Source organism: Hippopotamus amphibius, chromosome 10 (assembly GCF_030028045.1).
Source record: "Hippopotamus amphibius kiboko isolate mHipAmp2 chromosome 10, mHipAmp2.hap2, whole genome shotgun sequence".
Lineage (NCBI taxonomy): Eukaryota > Metazoa > Chordata > Mammalia > Artiodactyla > Hippopotamidae > Hippopotamus > Hippopotamus amphibius.
The window spans coordinates 104,269,878-104,291,202 of NC_080195.1; the positions used below are offsets into that span (position 1 = coordinate 104,269,878).

The 21,325-nt window shown below is 41.4% G+C and overlaps 1 protein-coding gene across 5 annotated transcripts in view; it reads right to left on the minus strand.

Annotated features, from left to right (window-relative positions):
* The window catches only part of TIAM1 (TIAM Rac1 associated GEF 1), a 395,420-nt gene that overhangs the window by 239,924 nt on the left and 134,171 nt on the right, over positions 1-21,325 (minus strand). The window lies entirely within an intron of this gene.

Here is a 21,325-nt window from a genome sequence, read left to right on the forward strand (position 1 = left end):
AGTGGAGCATGTGAAGACATGGGCTGGCAGATGACCATAGTCTTGTAGCTCCCTCTGGGCCGTGTATCCTGTTGTGTTCACAGATGTGCCCCCAGTATCTAGCACAGCACTGGACACACAGGAGTTCTGAGCTGAATGAATGAATCAAACAATTAGGATGCTCAGGGAAATACATAACATCTAAAGGGGCTTTGGAAATAAAACTAATCAAAGAAATACATCGTCAAATGAAAAAAGTGTCAAAGAGGGAAGGTGCCTAATTTTTTTTTTTTTTATTTTCTAACTTCCGTGAGTTATTCTAGATTTTATTTTATACTTCAGGACTGTTTGTTTGCTTTAAATATAAAAATCAGAGTCAACAAAAGTGCATCTCAACTGCTCACTTGTGTAGTTTCCTGTGTTTCCTATGCCTCAATTTCTTTATCTGTAAAATGGGGATACTAATTGTATCTACATCACAGAGTCATTATAGGTTAAATAAATTGGAAATCCAGTAAGCAGTATATGTGTTACCTATCAATATAATTAAACACCTATTCATTCACGTATTAGGGAAAAGATAAGAGGATGGAAAGAAGGGCACAGGCTGCCAGCAGCATCTAGCTCTATTTCCACTAAGCCAGGGTTCAGCAAATAGGTTCTGCAAAGGGAAAGACAGTAAACATTTTAGGCTTTCTGAACCATATGGCCTCTGTCACACCGACTCAACTCTGCCACTGCAGTGTGAAAGCGGCCACAGGCAATACACGAATGAATGGGCATGGCCGCATTCCAATAAAACTTTGCTCATGGACACGGAAACTGAATTTCATACAGTTTTCTCATATCACCAAGTATTATTCTTCTTATGAATTTTTCTCAACCACTTAAAAATGCAAAACCCAGGACTTCCCTGGCGGTCCAGTGGTTAACACTCTGCACTCCCACGATGGGGAACGAGGGTTCGATCCCTGGTCAGGGTACTAAGATCCCACATGCCTCGCGATATGGCCAAAGAAAAGAAAAAAAGTAAAACCCACTCTTAGATTAAGAGACAAACGAAAGAGACTACAGACCAGATCTGGTCTTTGGGTCCTGGGTTGCCTACTCCTGTGCTAAGCATCAGGCGTAAACACTTTGCCCAACTACATTGTATATGCACCTGAACTGGCCAGTTCGCTGGACAATCAAAATCCCCTGCCTTGGACACTGACATTTAATCTCTTCTTTCCAACCTTCAGAGAGAGAGAGATTTGAACCAATATTTGATGAACTGTCTAACCTACTTAATGAGAATAAGCTTCAATTTATCTATTTTAGCACTGGTGTTCCTCTTTATAAATCAATTCCTAAAGTACACATTTATAACCATAAACGTCAGGCCTCCACTCTGAGTTTTGGGCTCTTCATTCTGAGCCCCACCACGCACTACGTCCAACGTGACAAATTTATTTCATTACATGCAGTAGTCAGAAATATTTCCAGCAACGGGGGGAGAAAAAAAACCCTGGAACATATCTCTTTTCTGTACAAGCTTCCTCATCTTAAACAGACATTGTTTTAATCTTATCAGAATTTCTTTTTAGAGAGCACAAAGGCTTTGCAAAGCAAGAGTGAGAGAACACAGAAGTGAGCACTCTGGTCTTGAGGGGAATTCACACTACCCATCCTCAGTACCCACCTCTCTACATACAGTATTAATGGACACCACATTTTCATCTTGATTAAATAACTAGTGATGTAAAAACAAAGCATCACTCGAATACACTCGAATCACCAGAACGGGACCTCAGGACGCTTAACGGTGTTCATTGCTCCACACATCTCTAAGTATTTTGAGATCTTCACTAATAAACAGTTTGTAAAACCTTTATATTATTATTATTACCAAAAATGACAAATGATCCATCAGTATGTATGAGAACTTCACTATCCTACCCTTTAGAAACACCCCTTCTAATTTAAACTTGACCTTGATTTTGACTATTCTTATGTACTGAAATGAGCTCATCTCATGAGAGTCCTCTTCAAAGCCAGGATTAAGAACATGGGAGCATCTACACAATCACAGATGTTGTGAGCATTAAGAATACTATTAGGGAGATTCCAGGAGGTGAATCATTACATTAGCTCGAAAGGCAACTGTGATCCCTGGGATCCAACACCAACAGTCAGCTGTTCAGCAAAACTTCATTATGGTTCTTGAAAAGTGAAAACACTCAAAAAAAACCCCCAAACCAAAAATGTTATATAAATGTATATTATATTATCTGAGCAAGCCTAGAGCTTTCTAAATGAACCTATGCCAGAATATGATAGCTACCTGATAAAAACAACAACTTTTGAACTGTACGCTGCTGAATTCCAACGTATTTAATAGTGGACACTTCTCACCCTAATTTTCATTATGTTAAAAGTGATGGCTCACTTTTCTAAGATCAAAACCAAAGCTCAATGATTCCTCGTAGCAAAAGACTCTGGATCCCTTTTTGCAGAACCATCTCTAATACCAGGGAAGAAGGACCAGACCTGGGCACTCACATCAGAGGGCCTGCTCTGCGCCTCCACCAGCCATGCCTTTCCCAGAAGACAAGCAGATGCACACGCACAGAGGCCAGCCCTACCCCTCTTCAGAACACACTCAGGTACCCTGGCCCTAGTGCAAAGCCCTTCCAAAGATTCTCTTAGGTCTGTCCTACCAAGGGTGAAGGTAGAGACTGTGCACTCTTATGCCCCAGGGCAGACATCTGTGGGGTTTGTGGAGGGAGCTTATTTATGTAGGTTGTAGTGTCCACAGTCCAAGATGGAGCCGGGGTGGGAGGGTAAGGATGGACCACGGGCTGGGGGCTGGCTACCCCTCACCTCCAGGATCCCTTGTGGTATTTCAAGGAGTCTAACTATTCTAAATCGGAATCCAGTTTCCCAGGTCATCATGAAAGTTTATTTGTCAAGGGAGGAGAATAAAACATCTTTTATTTCATAATTTATCAGCTTGGGGACTTCCCTGGTGGCTCAGTGGTTGGGAATCCACCTGCCAATGCAGGGGACATGGGTTCAAGTCCTGGTCCGGGAAGATCCCACATGCTGATGAGCAACTAAGCCTGTGTGCCACAACTACTGAGCCTGTGCTGTAGAACCCTCGAGCCACAACTATTGGGCCTGCGTGCCACAACTACTGAAGCCTGCGTGCCTAGAGCCTGTGCTCCGCAACAAGAGAAGCCACCACAATGAGAAGCGCGCACTCTGCAATGAAGAGTGATCCCGTTTGCGGCAACTAGAGAAAGCCTGCGCAGCCACAAAGATCCAACGCAGCCAATAAAAAATGGGAAAAAAATTAAAATTTATTAGCTTGATTTACAACTTTTTATAAATATATGTATTTAGACATAGGTTATACAAGCCTTCATTTGCACGCTTGCCCCAGACCAGCTTTTCCACAAAAAGAGACAATGGATATTTAAAACTAATTTTTTAAAAAAGTTGCTAGGCATATACTCCCATTCACAGAAATCATGGAAAGATCTTTTTAAGTTGAGTTATGGTTTGTTAAAAATGAATACTGAGGGAATTCCCTGGCAGTCCAGTGGTTAGGACTCCACACTTTCACTGCCAAGGGCGTGGGTTCAATCCCTGGTCAGAGAACTAAGATCCCTCATCCCACAAGCCACACACGTGTGTGTGTGTGTGTGTGTGTGTGTGTGTGTGCGCGCGCGCGCGCATGCACACACACAATGGAATATTACTCAGCCATTAAAAAGAACGAAATAACGCCATTTGCAGCAACATGGATGGACCTAGAGATTGTATACTAAGTGAAGTAAGTCAGATAGAGAAAGACAAGTACCATATGATATCACTTATATGTGGAATCTAAAATACGACACAAATCTACAAAACAAAAACAGACCCACAGACATAGAGAACAGATTTGTGGTTGCCAAGGGTGAGGGAGGGATGAATTGGGAGTTTAGGATTAGCAGTTGCAAACTATTATTATATATATGTATACATATATATATAACTGAATCACTTTGCTGTACACCAGAAAGTAACACAACACTGTAAATCAACTATACTTCAATAAAACAAATTTTTTAAAAAATTCACGAGAAGCCTATGAATATTCTTTAAAAAAAAAAAAGAAAGAAAGAAAGAAAGAAAAATGAAAAGCAACCGGATGCCTGGATCAACTTATATCCACTTCTGAGGTTGCTCTTTAGGCATTACTACTCCATGAGCCTCCACCTCCCCAGCAGCATCCTCTACCTCTGCACCAACAGATGCCCAGGAGATACAAACACTCCTACATCCCAAGCAGTCACATCAGGCATGATAAAATATGCATGCATCTGATCCACTGGATTCCACATGAATAATTCCCCTCCACCTGCACTAAGGGTCATGGCTAACATATATTTGGATTTTTTAATGGAAGAACTTCAGTACCTCCTTGGAGGTCAGTTGTTCAAGGGACTTCTAAGTTAGCTATTTTGCAAAGCTGATAGTGTTTATTTGAACACTGATTATCATAAAAAGTCATTTAAGAAGCAATTTTCATGGAAATAGAACCAACATTTAGAAGGCCCTAAATCTTTCGTGTCTTTACCACTAACTATTATAGTATATAATAACCATATGTCCTACATTTTCCAAGACAGCTTCAATTTCATGTGTTTTATTACATTAAATTAATAGACTTGTACTGAATTTTTAAGTTTTTCTTTTTTTATATTTGTCAAATGTTATACAATTGAGTACATATTTTTTCATAATCAGAAAAAATACAACTTCCTTAAACATACATATAAGTATACATATACATTATATCCACACAAAAATCTACACGCAAATGTTTATAGCATCTTTATTAATAACTGCCAAAACCCAGAAGCAAGAAAGACATTCTTCAGTATGTGACTGGATAAATAAACTAGGGTACATCATACAATAGAATATTATTCAGTGCTAAAAAGAAATGAGCTATCAAACCACAAAAAGACATGGAAGAGCCTTAAAGGCATATTACTAAGTGAAAGAAGATCTGAAAAGGCTACATACTGCATGATTCCAATTATATGACATTCTGGAAAAGGCAAAACTAGAGACAATAAAAAGATCAGTGGTCGCCAGGGATTAGGGAGGAGGGAGGAATAATTGGGTAGAGCACAGAGGATTTTTAGGGCAGTGAAACTATTCGGTATGATGCTATAATGCTGTATACAGATCATTAGATTGTCAAAACTCACAGAGTGTACAACACAAAGAGTGAACCTAATGTAACTATGGACTCTGGGTGACAGTGATGTGTCAATATAGGTTCACAGATTCTAACAAATGTACCACTCGGGGGGTGAGGAGGGGTGTTGATGACGAGGGGCTGGGGGTTGGGGCAGGGAAGGGGACAAGAGGTGTGCGGAAACTCTCTGTGCTTTCTGCTCAGTTCTGCTGTGAACCCAAAACCACTCTAAAAAAAAATTCTATTCATTTTTATACACACACACACACACACACACACACACACACACACATACACGTTAGTCAGAACACATGAGTCGATTCAGGGCTCACATTGATGATGACCTGGCCACCAGCACTGGGCAACCATTCCCTCTACATCCTCGCTTGTAAGTCTCGGTTTCTTCTTTTACAGTGTGGAGTGATCCTAGTTCGTACCCACAAGCTACAGACCTTATTTCAAAACTAATAAGACTGAGCAGTCTGGAGATGGCCCTGCTTCTCAAGGGGCTACTTCTAGTGAAGTGACAAATAGTCCGACACAGATCACTGCTCACCTCCAGAGCAAAGTCATCTGCTGGGGACAGGGACTCACGCCTCTGCAGTGATATGACAGTAAGAAGGGCTTTCACAAGGCCAGCAGAGAGAGGCCGGGGTTATCTAAACACAGCAAGTCGCCCAATATGCCACAGAGGCAAAGAGGAGAACCTTCCCTGTATTTTCTAGGACGGGAGAACTCGTTGTTCAACCCAACTGAGAAAACAGATGTGATTACATTTCTCTACATAAATGAACTTACCTAGAGGACAAGAGGGTAGTAAAAGGTGGCAGACGTGAGAATAAATATTGACTAAGACATCTATCTTGGGGAGGGGACACATGTTCCCTTGGCTGTCAGCTGAAAATTTTTGTTACCCGAATTTGAGAGGTTACCAAAAGAGGTTACCGAAAGGATGCAGGATGTATGGAATTCATTAACAGCTATCTGTGAAAGGATGTCCTAATTAGGAAAACAACATGCCACATGCCTGTATCAGCAAGCCAGAAAAGAGGGCCTGGGCGGGGGTGGGGGGATGGGGGGAGCCTTATGAACTGAAAGAAAATAAGACAGTCTAGCCGAGTACAATAGATGCATCATTTTCCACGTTAGATTTAAAACTCAACTGCAATATGCCTTTTCCCCCTTAACGATGTGAAATTGATTGGGATACAGGCTAATAGAGGTCCCCAAGGTGCTAAATGAAATTAGAGGAAGTCCTATAATGACAGCTAGCAGTTAATTATTATATGATGGGAATTGTAATCAAAGTAACAGATACACTATTATTTTCCATCTTCTCTGCAAAACACGTCTAACGAAGTCTCTATAGAGGGGGAGAGCGGCCAGCTTTGCGGTTCAAGTATGTTGCTTCCTATTGCACGCAAATAAGATCTAAGCAAGAAGCTCCTGAAGGTGATTTGAGCTGCGTGGCCTCACTCCCTACTCTTTCCTGCCTTTCCCACACAAGCTCTTGTAGTTCTTCAACCCACTGCTAGTTCCCTCTGCCTGGAATGTTCTTTTCCCAGATATCCTCCGTCCATGCAGATCTCAAGACGACACCTCCTCTGAGAAGTACTCCCAGTCCCCCTACCCTCCATGGTCTACTATTAATAAACACCCCCATCCCTCAATGCCTACCCTCTTACCCCATTTTAGTCTACAGCCCACTTTTGCCACCTGACACTTGTTTTTTACTCTCATCCCCTGGAATGTCAGCTTCATGGAAGCAGTGAATTGGCTCATCTTATTCCCACTGTATCTGGTTCTGAATTGGTCCTCAATAAATCTGATTAAACTAAGGGGAAAAAATAACCTTTTCTGTCCACTTCACCTAAGTGAACAACATTTAGCAAGACTGACATGAAGACCAGGCAGATGAAGAGTCTACGTTCAATTCAGCTAAAGATCTGCGATGCTACATCAAAGAGGTAATGAATAGAAACTAAGATTGTTGAGGTATCTTTTACACAATAAGCAGTGCGTTTGGCTCTTAAGAGGTATTATCTCTTTAAAAGGACTATCAAGATCTTTTATAAATCTCATTTAATATGACAAAAAACAGAGGCAGGGAAGTTGGCATGGCCAAAGCCACACAGACAGGACCAAGTTCTTACACAGGTCTTTTTGCACCAAAAAGCACTGTTAAGAGGATGTGGAGAAAAGGGAAATCCTCATACACTGTGGGTGAGAATGTAAACTGGGGCAGCCACTGTGGAAAACAGTATGGAGGTTTCTCAAAAAACTAAAAATAAAACTACTACATGACCCGGCAATTCCATTCCTGGCTATATATCTGAAAAAAACAAAAACACTAATTCAAAAAAACACATGCATCCCAATGTTCATAGCAATATTGTTTACAATAGCCAAGATATGGAAGCAACCTAAGTCCATCAACAGATGAATGGGGGCTTCCCTGGTGGCACAGTGGTTAAGAATCCTCCTGCCAATTCAGGGAACAAGGGTTTGATCCCTGGGCCAGGAAGATCCCACATGCCTCAGAGCAACAAAGCCCCTGTACCACAACTACTGAGCCTACACTCTAGAGCCCGAGAGCCACAACTACTCTCCTCAACAAGAGAAGCCACCGCAAGGAGAAGCCTGCGCACCACAAGGAAGAGTAGCCTCCGCTCTCTGCAACTAGAGAAAGCCTGCACACAGCAACAAAGACCCAATGCAGCCGATCAATCAATCAATAAACAAATAAATAAATTTATTTAAAAAAGAAACCAGCTGCTTATTCTCTTAAAAAAAAACCTAAAAAAACATAGAGACTGTCATACAGAGTGAAGTAAGTCAGAGAAAAACAAATATACATTAAGGCACATATGTGGAATCTAGCAAAATGGTACAGATCAACCAGTTTGCAAGACAGAAATAGAGACACAGATGTTGAGGACAAACATATGGACACCAAGTGGGGAAAGCTGGTAGGGTTGGGGTGGGATTGAGTGGGAGATTGGGATTGCCATATATACATTACTAATAAGAAAAACAAATCAAATTGTACACTTTAAATATATGCAGTTTATTGTATGTCAATTATATCCCAATAAGTTCTTAAAATAATAAAAAAACAAAGTGTGTAAAGTAAAAAACAAAACAAAACAAAAACAGATGAATGGACTAAGAAGATGTGGTATGTATATACAATGGAATAATACTCAGCCCTAAAAAAGAGTGAAATCTTGCCATTTGCAACAACATGGATAGACTTGGAGGGTATCATAGTGAGTGAAATAAATCAGACAGAGAAAGACAAATACTACATGATATCACTTATATGTGGAATCTAAAAAAATACAAACTAGCAAATATAACAAAAAAGAAACAGAGTCACAGACATAGAGAACAAACTAGTGGTTACTAGAGGGGAGAGGGAAGGCAGGGAGGAGTAGTATAAGGGTAGGGGATTAGGAGGTACAAACTATTATGTATAAAATAAGCTACAAGGATATATTGTACAACACAGGGAAAAGAGCCAATATTTTACAATAACTGTAAATGGAGTATAAACTTTAAAGATTGTGAATCACTATATTCTATATCTGTAACTTACATAATATTGAACATCAACTACACTTCAATAAAAAAATAAAAATAATTTTTAAAGCATTGTTAAGGGTCCATGCTTTAACTTTCTTTTTTTGCTTCTTTTCTCCCTTCCCTTTTCCTCCCACTTTTTCCCTTTCTTTTGGAAAAAAAATAAGAAAAAGAGAAATCAATACACAAACATCTTTATGCCTGCCACCCAAAATGAACATATTACATTTTGTCAGATTTGCTTCAGATCCCTTTTTTTATCCAGAAATTTATAAATTGCCCAGAAAGTTCATTCCTGTTTTCTCTAAAATGAACCAGAAATCACATCACCTATTCCTTCTGTCAGCATTTAGACAAAGAAAAGGCTGGCAAGACGTCTTGCCACATAAAACTATAGTTATGTATGAATTAAAAGCGTTCCTTAGCAGCAATTTGAAATCATTATTCCTACACTTCAGAACATCGTTTGAACTGCCTAAATACCTTAACCTCATACTGTAGATCTCAACGTGGTATCTCTAATTTAAAGTATTACAATCACATTGACCAAAGCAGCTCTTGGTTTCACAGAATGTCCAATATCCCCTGCCAGCAATGAAATGACAGGACCAAGACTTGATGAAACCTCGCTCAAATTACAATTTATGACCATCCTCCGTGGCTGGTTGCCAACACTTCACGTTCTTAATCTGCTGAGGGGAGTCTTACCCGTCAAAGGCAGCTCTGTGTTAGAACAAACCTCTCTCTACAGAAAGAAACTCTTTCATTCCGCTCCAGAAGTCAGAATGTGAAGATGCCGGGGCTGCTTTCTGGCAGGGAAAGTGAAAGAATCGTAGAAAGAAAAACGGGAGAGGCAGATCAGAAAGGGCAGAGGCAACAGGTTTCAACACTACACTGACTGGGAACAAAGGGACAGCAGCCTTTTTCACTGTTAACTTATAGAGTAAATGCACCGGAGAGTACCTGATAAATATCTAAGCAAGCTACAGCCTGCCTCTGTGCAGATAAGCACAGATTCTGAGCCCCTCCCACTGCAATGGAAAACCAGGCACAACAAGTCCCGCCTTCCCTTCCACCAACCCCCCCCACCCGCCCCCCGCCACTTCCCCCGCCCCTCAGTGCAGCAGAACGGAGGACCAGGGTCATAGGCAGTGCCCAGTCTTTGCAACCCAATGTCAATCTTCAGGGCAAAGAAAATGCCTTTGTTCTCTAGAACCAGGGTTGAAATTAGGTTGAAATGACAGCATACATTCACTAAGTTGAACTCACAAAGGAAGCACCTGTTTTCACCATGGCCTGGAAATTTTTGAAACAATCTTATGTTCTATGTCCTCCCTCCGAGTAACTACGGAGGAGATGGGCCTGAGGGAGACCTGGACGCTTTCCCACACAAGGGTAATGGTTTACGTTACTGATGGCAGTGTGTAGATTTTTTAAATAAACCACCACGTAATTTTAATCAACTAAAAAACGGAAGCGGATGTAGCCCTGGGAAGGAGCCTACATCTTTTCTAATCTCCCTCAAATCCAAACACTTAAGCATGTGGCCAGGCACATGGGTGAGTGGTGGAAGTGTCATCTTTGCTAAATTCCTGCTGAGGCATCCTCAAAGCAACATTCATTGTTCCTGGGTCCAAAGATTACTTGGTGTTCCCCCAGTGAAGGAGAAAAATTATACCAATTATAATAACCAGGGCACTGACCATTTGAGGGAATCATCTTCTGGTGTGACATGAAAACATGGAGCTGATCACTTGCCTATGTCACTGATGAAGAAAAAGGAATGTAAACACTGGTGTCCCTCGTCACCAAGTTCTGTCGCTTCTCAAACAAAGACCCTCTGCCAGAAACTGCAAAGAACTACCAAAGCCAAAGTTAATTCCACAAGCTACAAGGAACTAGCTGCTCTCCTCATTAATACAAACTACGTGTGATAAAAAGTACTAACTTTCTATTATTATAGATCTTTAACATTTTAGACAGGATATTGATACCCTCACAGATACTTATTGTCTATAAAGCAATGAAATTATTTTTTATACTGGCTGACATAAATTCTGCCTTTAAAATTTCAGCCAGCATATCTTTAAATTCTTTGTACCATTTCAAACTGCAGTGGATTTAGGCTATATAAGCGTCTACAAATGCTAAACAAAGAATAAATTAAAGTTTAGGTCAACTAGATTAAATCATTGTATCCAATGTATTACTGCTTCAAATCCCAAGGCAAAGAAAGGAAATTGCTTCCTTTGGCAGGTAGAATGAGTTGTTCGGATCCACTGGGGAGAAGAAAATATTTCCTTCCATCTAAATCAGCCTGCCTCCAAAAGTTTCTATTTCTCATAACAAAGGTTGCAAAATGTGAATGTTTTAAAAATGGAGGATTTTATATCTTGAGAATATGCTATAGCCCCAGAGAGGAGTAAACCATAGCAATTAAAAAGAGGTGTTATGTGAAATTGTCCAAACTTAAATTCAATATGACATTTAGGGTTATTAAAACCCATTAAGGTGTTTAACTTTGATTTCATAAAAGCAAAGTGAGTTACTCCCTGCACAAGTAGGAATGTCTTTCCCTCTGTCATCAAAGACAAGATAGCTGCTCATAAATGTCTCTCACAAATTTTATTTATTCCCTTAACTCAGATAAAGCTCATTTAACTTTTCCGTTGAAACACAGACCTTTTTCAAAGCAGGTAGACATTTCATTGATTTTTAATGGCTTTTGATCATGTTCTTGCATACATATACATTCACATAAACCTAATTTTCAAAAGACAAATAAGTCCACCTGCCTGCTGCATGGTCTTATTCTTATAAGAACTGGAAAATTCTACATTTTTATAGTATTGGAAAAAAGGTAAGGAAACCACTCTTTTTTTGATTTATAAATTAAAGGAATGACAGCATATGCTAAGATACAAGCTCCAGGAGGACAAGATCTTAGTGAATTTCACTCATATATCCTGAGTGCCTAAAAGGTATCTTTCAAATAATATAATAATATAATAACATTTGATGATACACAATTCAATGTAATTCAGTGTAAATTCGATATAAAAAAATTGATGATATAAAATTCAATGAGATGATATATTAAATAATATATTATTCAATATATTGTCTCATTAAATCCTCTCAACAACATTATAAGATGGATGCTTTTCTTACTCTGTTTTCCTGATAAAGAAATTGAGCTTCAGAGAAATAAGTTACCAATTACCAAGGTGACATAGCTAGTTAGCGGGGAAATGAGGCCTTCGGGTCTTTATCCACCCCTCTTCTCCTTCTCGCCATTCTGTCACTGTACCCCTGTCATCCAAAGACTTAAATACACAAGAGAAGTTCTTGGCAATAAAATTGGAATCTCTGAACAATCAGTATAAATTTTTTTTTAAGTCTAAGAAGTCAAAAAGTAAACAACTGCGTATAGAAAGACAAATTCAGAGACTTCCCTGGTGGTCCAGTGGTTAAGAATCCACCTTCCAATGAAGGGGACAGGGATGCGAACCCTGATCGGGGAACCAAGATCCCACATGCTGCGGGGCAACTAAGCCCATGTGCTGCAACCAAGCCCTTGCACGTCAACTAGAGAGCGTGCAAGCTGCAAACTACAGGGCCCACATACTCCGGAACCCGCATGTCACAACTAGAGAGAAGCCCACGCACCACAAAAAAGATCCCATGTGGCAGCAACTAAGACCGATGCAGCCAAAAATAAAATATTAAAACTTAAAAAAAAAAATTTTTTTAAAGACAAATTCAAATGCATTCATTTCATTCAAAGGCATGAATTAAAATATTTCTTAAATATTGATTGGTGATGTCAACTATCCAACTACCCCTGGTTTTAATGAGAGTAACCAACTCTTCCTCACCTACAGACAAAGTAGCACTTCTGTACCTCTTCCTCAGTCTACTGCCTAGACCTGAAATTCCAACTGGGAAAAGTTGGAGACTAAGACAAGGCCAAAAAAGGAATGGGCTCTACGTCCTAATGCAACCGAGAGCCAAACAGAAACAATGGTGAATTGTTCCTTGACTGGGGTATGGCGACTGTGCTGATCATCGCCTCCCGTCAACTCCATCTTCTTGAAAGCCTGCCTGGACCCGTCTGGGACCACCCAAAGTACATATGACCCCTGCATCCCAGCAACAGCTGGGGAGACCAGAGATGGAGACGTTATTCCACATGAGCCAAACAGACTCTCACTTAAAAATGTGGGATTGAGACACTGGAAGACCAAGACGTTATCTAAAGGGAAGCCTGTGTAGTACTGGACTAGAGCAATGTTATACCAAGTCAAAGCCATTTAGCAAGCTGTAAACCAGAGAATCCAAGAAACCAGATCAAGCAAGGTAGCCAGTTTGTTACTACAGGCAGGAGAAGAGCAGAGCCTCATCAAGAAAAGCAAAAATTACAGACTATATGGGCCTCTGAAAAATCTGAGACTGGCATCCCTTCTTGATTTTTCTACTACCTTCCTTGGCTACCCATGGCATTTTCTCATATCTCTTCAGTGACACCATATTTATATGAGTTTATTGAGAACTTCTTTCTATTTCATTATAACCAAATGGGATTGAGACACAGTATTTTGCCTCCCTGTTACTGCCCTATTAGAGAAGGTGATTGAAAACCTTATTTTTCTTTAGGTCTCAAAGAAGACAAGGCCCCACAGACTTGGAGAAGTGACAATCACAGACCACTACCAACTCTTTGAAAAGCCCAACCCCAAAAGGCAGCATGAATCAGAAGAATTTTAAATAATTTTCCCAGGTGTTAACAGTTAAGTATAAAAGATGAATATACTTTTTCAAAAATCTTTATACTATAGGGAAAAAAACAAACAAGAACTTTCCACTGCTTTTTTGAAGAAGAAAATCAACCAAGCTCTCAGGCCATTTTAATACTGTTCCAATAGAACCAAGGCCAGCCTGGCTCATGATGGTCCCAAGTTACACAATCATCTATCAAGGATTAAGCTTTATGGGTTTCAAATACACATAACGTGCAAACAGATGCCTGGTTAAATACGTAAAGGAGTGAAGGTAGAATGAGGAACAGTCTGGAAATTGCTAGAGGCAGAGGAATAGAGATCCCTTGTGCTCTAAGCATTTTGCTTGATCCCGGGAGAAAGAGAAAAGTCAAAAAATGTATTAGACAGTCCCTGCCCTCAAAGAATTCCTAGTCTAGCTGAGAAGACAGGCACCCCCGCAAACAGCTCAGATCCAGGGCAGATAGTGACAGAGGCTAACTGGAAGTCTCAACAAAGCGTGATGGGATCTTGGAGGCAGAAGCAATTAATCACAGTCAGCCAGGCAGCCAACATTTAGCCCCAACCTCATCCAGGGCTGTCATTGGAAAAGTAAATCCACTCTAACAGTTATCATGAAATTGCATCCATGATCTTTGCATCCCATCAGTCCATACCTTTTATCTGATTCATCAAAATCTACCCCCTCCTTTTTCAGGGATAACAACATCTGTTTATCATTCCCTCCAAGAGCTCTTAATATGACACAATGACCTTGAATTATCCTTTATCTCTTGAAAATATCCTCCTTCCGTAAAGGCAACAAAAATGAACATAATATCCCCCAAAGAGTTCAAGATCGTAAATGAAAATAATCAAATGGCTTGATTTTTATTCCATAACTCGGCTGCTGGAACTCACATTCCATTCAATCGTTTGCTGAGTTAAAAACACTTAGGTGAACAGGGTTTACCTAAAACTCATGTGTCTGTAAAATATTTATTATAGCGTTAATCAGAGCTTCTCCTGCCCATCAAGAGACATGGTCAAATTATATACACAAATTGTCCCAATAACAACAACAAGAAAAAACAAACAAACAAAAACAAGCACATGTAAAAACTGGTGAAATCCCAAACTACAGTATGGTCTGTAGTTTTGCTAATCGTACTGTGTCAACATCAGTTTCCTGGTTTTGATAACAGAAAAACTGGTTGAGGCTCATTCAGGTTAAGTCTTGGGAGCAATAATTAAGCAAGATGTCACCACTGGGTGATGGGTATACAGGACCACTCAGTATTATTTTTCAACTTCTTGTGAGTCTATAACCATACAGGTTAAAAAGAAAAGCTGTTGGGGCTTCCCTGGTGGCACAGTGGTTGAGAATCTGCCTGCCAGTGCAGGGGACACAGGTTCGATCCCTGCTCCGGGAAGATCCCACATGCCATGGAGCAGCTAAGCCCGTGCACCACAACTATTGAGCCTGTGCTCTAAAGCCTGTGAGCCACAACTACTGAGCCCATGTGCTGCAACTACTGAAGCCCACATGCCTAGAGCCTATGCTCCACAACAAGAGAAGCCTCCGCAATGAGGAGCCCGTGCACCGCAATGAAGAGTAGCCCCCGCTTGCCGCAACTAGAGAAAGCCCATGTGCAGCAATGAAGACCCAATGCAGCCAATAAATTAATTAAGTAGTTAATTAACTTTAAAAAAAAAAAAAGAATCCGCCTGCCAATGCAGGGTACATGGGTTTGAGCCCCGGTCCGGGAAGACCCACATGCCACGGAGCAACTAAGCCCATGCACCACAACTACTGAGCCTGCATTCTAGAGCCTGTGAACCACAACTATTGAGCATGCAAACCACAACTACTAAGCCCGTGTGTCACAGCTACTGAAGCCCACATGCCTAGAGCCTGTGCTCCGCAACAAGAGAAGCCACCACAATGAGAAGCCTGCGCACCGCAAAGAAGAGTAGCCCCCGCTCGCCGCAACTAGAGAAAGCCCACACGCAGCAGCAAAGACCCAACACAGCCAAAAAATAAAAATTAAAAGTTTTTTAAAAAATAGCTAGTTTTGCAGGGCTTTGTCCATATAAGCAGTTCCCTTTTTCTCCTAGATTCTAATACTCTGATATTAAGCCTCAAAACTTGCAGATACAATTCTGAGAACACATCACCTCAGTCCTGCAGCCAGCAAGGCAGCATTCCCACCGAGTTTACACTCTCTTCAGGAAGCCCAAGAAAGTTAATTTCCTCAGCCTAATCCCACCATGGACCAGTTCCCTCCTGAACTCCTGGCTTTGCTCTGCCACTAATAACACCCCCTCCCTAGCCCACTCTCCCCAACACACACACAAGCAAAATGGAGGGAAAATTCAAGATGATTAAGAAAAGCAAAACCAGCAGACTCTCTCACCCACAAAACCTACCTCCATCCTCCCAAAACTTAACCTGAATGAGCCTCAACCAGTTTGGCTCCAAAAGTCTAAAGAACTGGTTCCAGTGGAATTCAAAACACAAGAAGCACTCAAAGAGACTGTCATCCTAAACTCTTCTCGAAGGTACCCAGACACGAAAGCCCCCTTGGAGATCACCACCTTAGCAGTTATTTATATAGCTCATTTTCCACCCCCAGTCCACCTCAAAGTGTCAGGTAACACAAATTGAGCTCCCTGGCTTAAGATGTACAATCTTTCAAGAAAATTTTACAGCCTCTGATATTGACATTCTTGAGCAGTTTCCAAGACAAAATCCAAGCATCTCTATAATCTATTAGGTTTGTGAGAACTTTAGCACTGGGTCTGCAGCACAATGATTAAGAACAAAGAATTGGATGCTGGAGGAATCAGATCCCTGTACATCTCCCTGGATGCATATCCCACCACTTACTACCCAAATAACCTCAGAAAGGTTACTAATATTTTCTGTGCCCGTTTCCATCTGGAAAATGGAGATAATAATAGGATTAGGATTCTGCCACGCAAGATTCTCATGAGGATTTAAATAAGTTAATACGTGTCAAGGGTTCAGAACAGTGCCTATTATATAGCAAGCACCCTTACCAGGTTGTCTACTATGATTACTGCTGTTCTTGTTGTAGTAAGTTTTTATTGAGCACGTAGGTCCCCAACTTTATGAATCTAAGATAAAAGAAGGTGCTGCTATTACTCTGGAAGAATCGTATATTGTCAGATATGAGGACATAGAATGATGAGACCATGCAGGTATTTCAGCCCAAAGAAACACCTTTCTTAGCGTTTAGCCTGCGTCTTGCACACAGCACTTGTGAGTCACAGATGGTGAAGGCCTATAATGGAAAAATCTGAAAGTCTGGACAAATTTCAACAGGGCAGACGTGTGAAAGTCACAGCGGTATGTATCGCCCTGCCCCTCCCTTGTTCACCTTTCACCTTAAAATCAACAAATTCCCCCAAATAGTGCACAGTCTCTCACAAAGCCTGGGATGCCAGACAAGTTTTTCAAGTTCTGCAGATGATTCTCTTAAAACATACCAGCCATCCCAATAACACTGAAACCACTGGCCGCACCATTCTTTTTCCTATTTGGCCCTCTTCCACAGAGGACATGTTCATGGTCACCCACCACCGACATCCCTGGGGTTGAGAGAGGGATTCCCAGTAAAGGAAGGCCTTACATGGGGCAGAGTCCTGACCCATACAGACTGGGTTCACACGAAGCAATTCTGAGAAGCAAGGATCCTCGTGGGTTTTGAAATGTTGCCAATCACACAAAGGAAGCCTGACGTATGATTTTTCAAGCCGGTTTTATAAAAAATGATTCCAAATCCCTAAAAAGGTGAAGCCAAAATTGTAAATATGCTAAAATCCCTGGAGCTGTTTCATATTATTTATTATGATTCTTCTTGGCACCCCAAAAGTGGGCTCACAGAGCCCTTTATTAATTTACACCCCATCAATGGGGTTCACAGATGGTGAGACCCACACATGGAGAAGACCAAGGGCCTTGGCCAAAATCCCAACTATGTGTAAATAAATATAGCTTGGAAGGACCCAGAGTGTTATTTAGCCCCAAGCCCTATTGCTACCACTGGTATTGAGGCAGGACCAAGTGGATACCCTGGGGTAACACCGAAAGTCAATGGCTCGAGCCACCAGGAAGCAGGCTCCAAGTCCAAGGTCTCGGTTTTTAATACCCTCCTTTTCAAGTGAGTCACTTGCGCTCAAATTAATTCTCATAAGGGTTTATAAGGACTCAATGAGTGACAGGTCCACCCAATGTGAACAGAGAAGGAATGAAGCAATCTTCTGAAAGTTGCACATTTGCTTTTTTTTTTAAGATTTTATTTATTTATTTACTTATTTATTTTTGGTTGTATTGGGTCTTCATTGCGGTGCGCGGGTTTCTCATTGTGGTAGCTTCTCTTGTTGCGGAGCATGGGCTCTAGGCGCGCAGGCTTCAGTAATTGTGGCTCGCAGGCTCTAGAGCATAGGCTCAGTAGTTGTAACGCACAGGCTTAGCTGCTCCTCAGCATGTAGGATCTTCCTGGACCAGGGATGGAACCTGTGTCCCCTGCATTGGCAGGTAGATTCTCAACCACTGCGCCACCAAAGAAGCCCCACATTTGCTTTTTAAAAGGCTCCTGGCATGGGCTTCCTAGGTGGCGCAGTGGTTAAGAATCCACCTGCCAATGCAGGGGACACGGTGTTCGATCCCTGTTTCGGGAAGACCCCACATGCCGCGGAGCAACTAAGCCTGTGCGCCACAACTATTGAGCCTGTGCTTTAGAGCCCATGAGCCACAACTACTGAAGCCCATGAGCCTAGAGCCTGTGCTCCGCAACAAAAGAAGCCATGGCAATGAGGAGCCCACACACCACAAAAGAGTAGCCTTTGCTCGTCGCAACTAGAGAAAGCCCACATGCGGCAACGAAGATCCAACACAGCCAATTAATTAATTAATTAAAAATAAAAAATAAAAGGCTCTTGGCAGTTTTGATGTATCTCCCCCTTAGAGAAAGTAACTGCTGACTTAAGACACAGACATTAGTTCTTTTAAAGACCTAGAGTTGCCACTGAAAGTGGGGATCATTTTAGTAGTGCTGAGCAGATGAGAGTACTACATAATTACTATCCTATGGCATGCCATACTTTAACAAAATAATTATAATTTTATAACTGTAATAAAAAAGTTTTTGACAGTTTTTTCATGTGATCTTGAGGCTTAGATTTCATATTTTAATGGTGATATTCAGCTGCAGTAGTTGCTTCTAATGAAAACTGATTTTAACATTTGGTACTTGGCCAAAATGTGTATTAGGTATATTTCCAAGATTATACAGAAAACTTGCAGCACGGTGAAGCTAAATGAACTACAAAGGAAATGTAACTGTGAGTCATGTGAAGGATGCAATTTTACTGAATTCCCAATAAATAATCTTTAGCTCAGGAGAAAAAAAAAAAAAAGGCTACAGTTTATTCCAAATCAATCCAGCACATTCAGGATATTTCTGAAGCATACAGCTGTACTGTTTATTATGTGTATGACTGTTTCACTTTTTTGTTTATATTTTAATTATTTCTACATTTGTGTACAAATCTTATATCAAGTATCTGTTACAATCGAAAATAAAAAAAGAAGAAATGAGACTTTATCAATTGAAAATTTAGGCCCATTGATATCAAGTGGTCATCCTGATACTGAGAAGACAAACCCGGACAGTGAAAGAAAGGAGCCACTCAGACCTTTGAATTATCTTCTTTTACAAATAAAAGTTCAAATGAGGGACTCTCTCTATTGAGTCAGCTAAAAGCATTCAAAATTACAAAGAGCCAAAACTCAGTTTTGAAACACTCTTCCTGTTTATAGTGAATAAATTCCCCAAATGCAAGGGAATTAGATTTTAATGAAAGTCTCTAGTAGCATGTTCTTGCTCAATCGCATTTTGGCTAAACTAGCTTCACCTTTCCTAGAACTTAGAAATTCTGACACAGTGATCAACCCAATGGGGACCAAGTTACTGTTCTTAAGATACAATCAGCTTTATTTTCCATCTTATAATCATATCTCATTTTAGTTCCATTTTGCAGTCACTAACGGATTTCACTGTCTATTTCTTCCCCATTTTAGGCCAATGGTTCTCCAAGGGGGGGGATCCCCAGAACGGCAGCAGCAGCATCACCTGGAAACTTGTTAAAAATGCAAATTCTTGAGCTGCCACTGGAAACCTACTGAATCAGAAACCTTAGGGGTGGGGCGATCTTGGGTTTAACAAGGCTTCCAGGTGATTCTCATGCATGCTCAAGTTCAAGTACCACTGCTTTAGGCCATGGAAACCTCTAGCCTTCACCAGGGTGGTGGCCCTAAGGATGTCTCAAACACATCGCTCCCCCCTCCCCATGTCCATCACCCTCCTTGCAAATGGCAGAAACTCAGACGTTCTCCTTTCTATGTCTCTCTGGAAGTCTCAAAATCGGGTTGCCTTTCACAGGCCGCCCACCTCTGCCCCAGCTCCTGCTCCACACCTCTCTAGAATGACAGAGGTTCCACGGTTCACTGTCACTCTGCACTGACTTCTTGCTACTCAGATACTAAGCACACTGGTCCTCCACCCATGGGCCACCATCACACCCCACCCTTAGCCACAATGCCCTTGGGACACTGCTAACCCTCTCCATCCTGCAAGCACACCCCTGCCCCTCTCTCCATCTCTCTGGGAGCCTTGCTGCTGTCTCTGGGCCATAGGAAACATCTATGTGCCATCAGGCCTCCGTCTTCAGTGGGGGAGCCCAGCTAGCTTGCTTTGGCTGAAAGCTATAAGCCTGGTCCTGGAAGCAGAGGGCCAGCTAGTGGAGGGGTGAAGAGCTAAGAAGATTTTTTTTAAAGCAGAATTTACAAAGGCTGATGATTCCTATAAGAGAAATAAGAGATCCAAGCTTTCTCCAGCACAACACAAGTCAGAGAAATGAGAAGAACACCTGTCCTGGGAATTGACTGAAGCAGAATCTTTCGGGTGGACAGAAGGCAGCACTGAGGTTGTAGCCGTGAACGTGTGTGTGTGAAAGAGACAGAGAGAAAAACAGAAACAGAGAGAGTGACAGCAGAGTTCCCTCTGTCACTGGCAGGCAGATACGTTACCCGATGGTCTCCTGTGTCTGATGGGAACTTACACAAAAGTGTGAAAGCAGCAAGAGTGTAGCTGTTTTCATCATCTCATCACTGAGAGGTGTTACAAAGATCCCCTGAAAAACTTTAAACCACGGACAAAAACAAAAACCAGGTAAGTAGTTCGCAAAATGACTGTGCTCTGGACACTCAGGTGGGGCTGTCCTGCAGTCTGAGGTCTATTTCGAACCTCTCCCTGCCCCTGCGATACCAGTGGTGGCTCCTGATTTTAAAAGCTCCCCTCCACCCCCCCATAATTCCAAATATCCTCAAGAGGGAAACAGCATCCCACCGGAAATGAAACTCCTGAAATAATCCAAGAGCTAACAGGGGAAGAACAAGCAGGAGATGTGGGTTGAATTTAAAATAATAAAAAGCAGCAAATATTAAAAACTAGAGATTTTAAATAAAGGGGGACATCCTACGTTTCTCTGTCTAGATAAGGGTGGATAAAGAACAAACATCAGCAAACTTCCTATACCAAACCAGGGAGGAAATCGTTCAAGCTTTGGGGCCCATTCATTCCGTCAACTCTGCCATGTAAAGCGCAAAAGCAGCCGCTGAAACAAATGAATGGGCGTGGCCATGTTCCAATAAATTTCAGTTACAAAAAGGGGTGACGGGCCA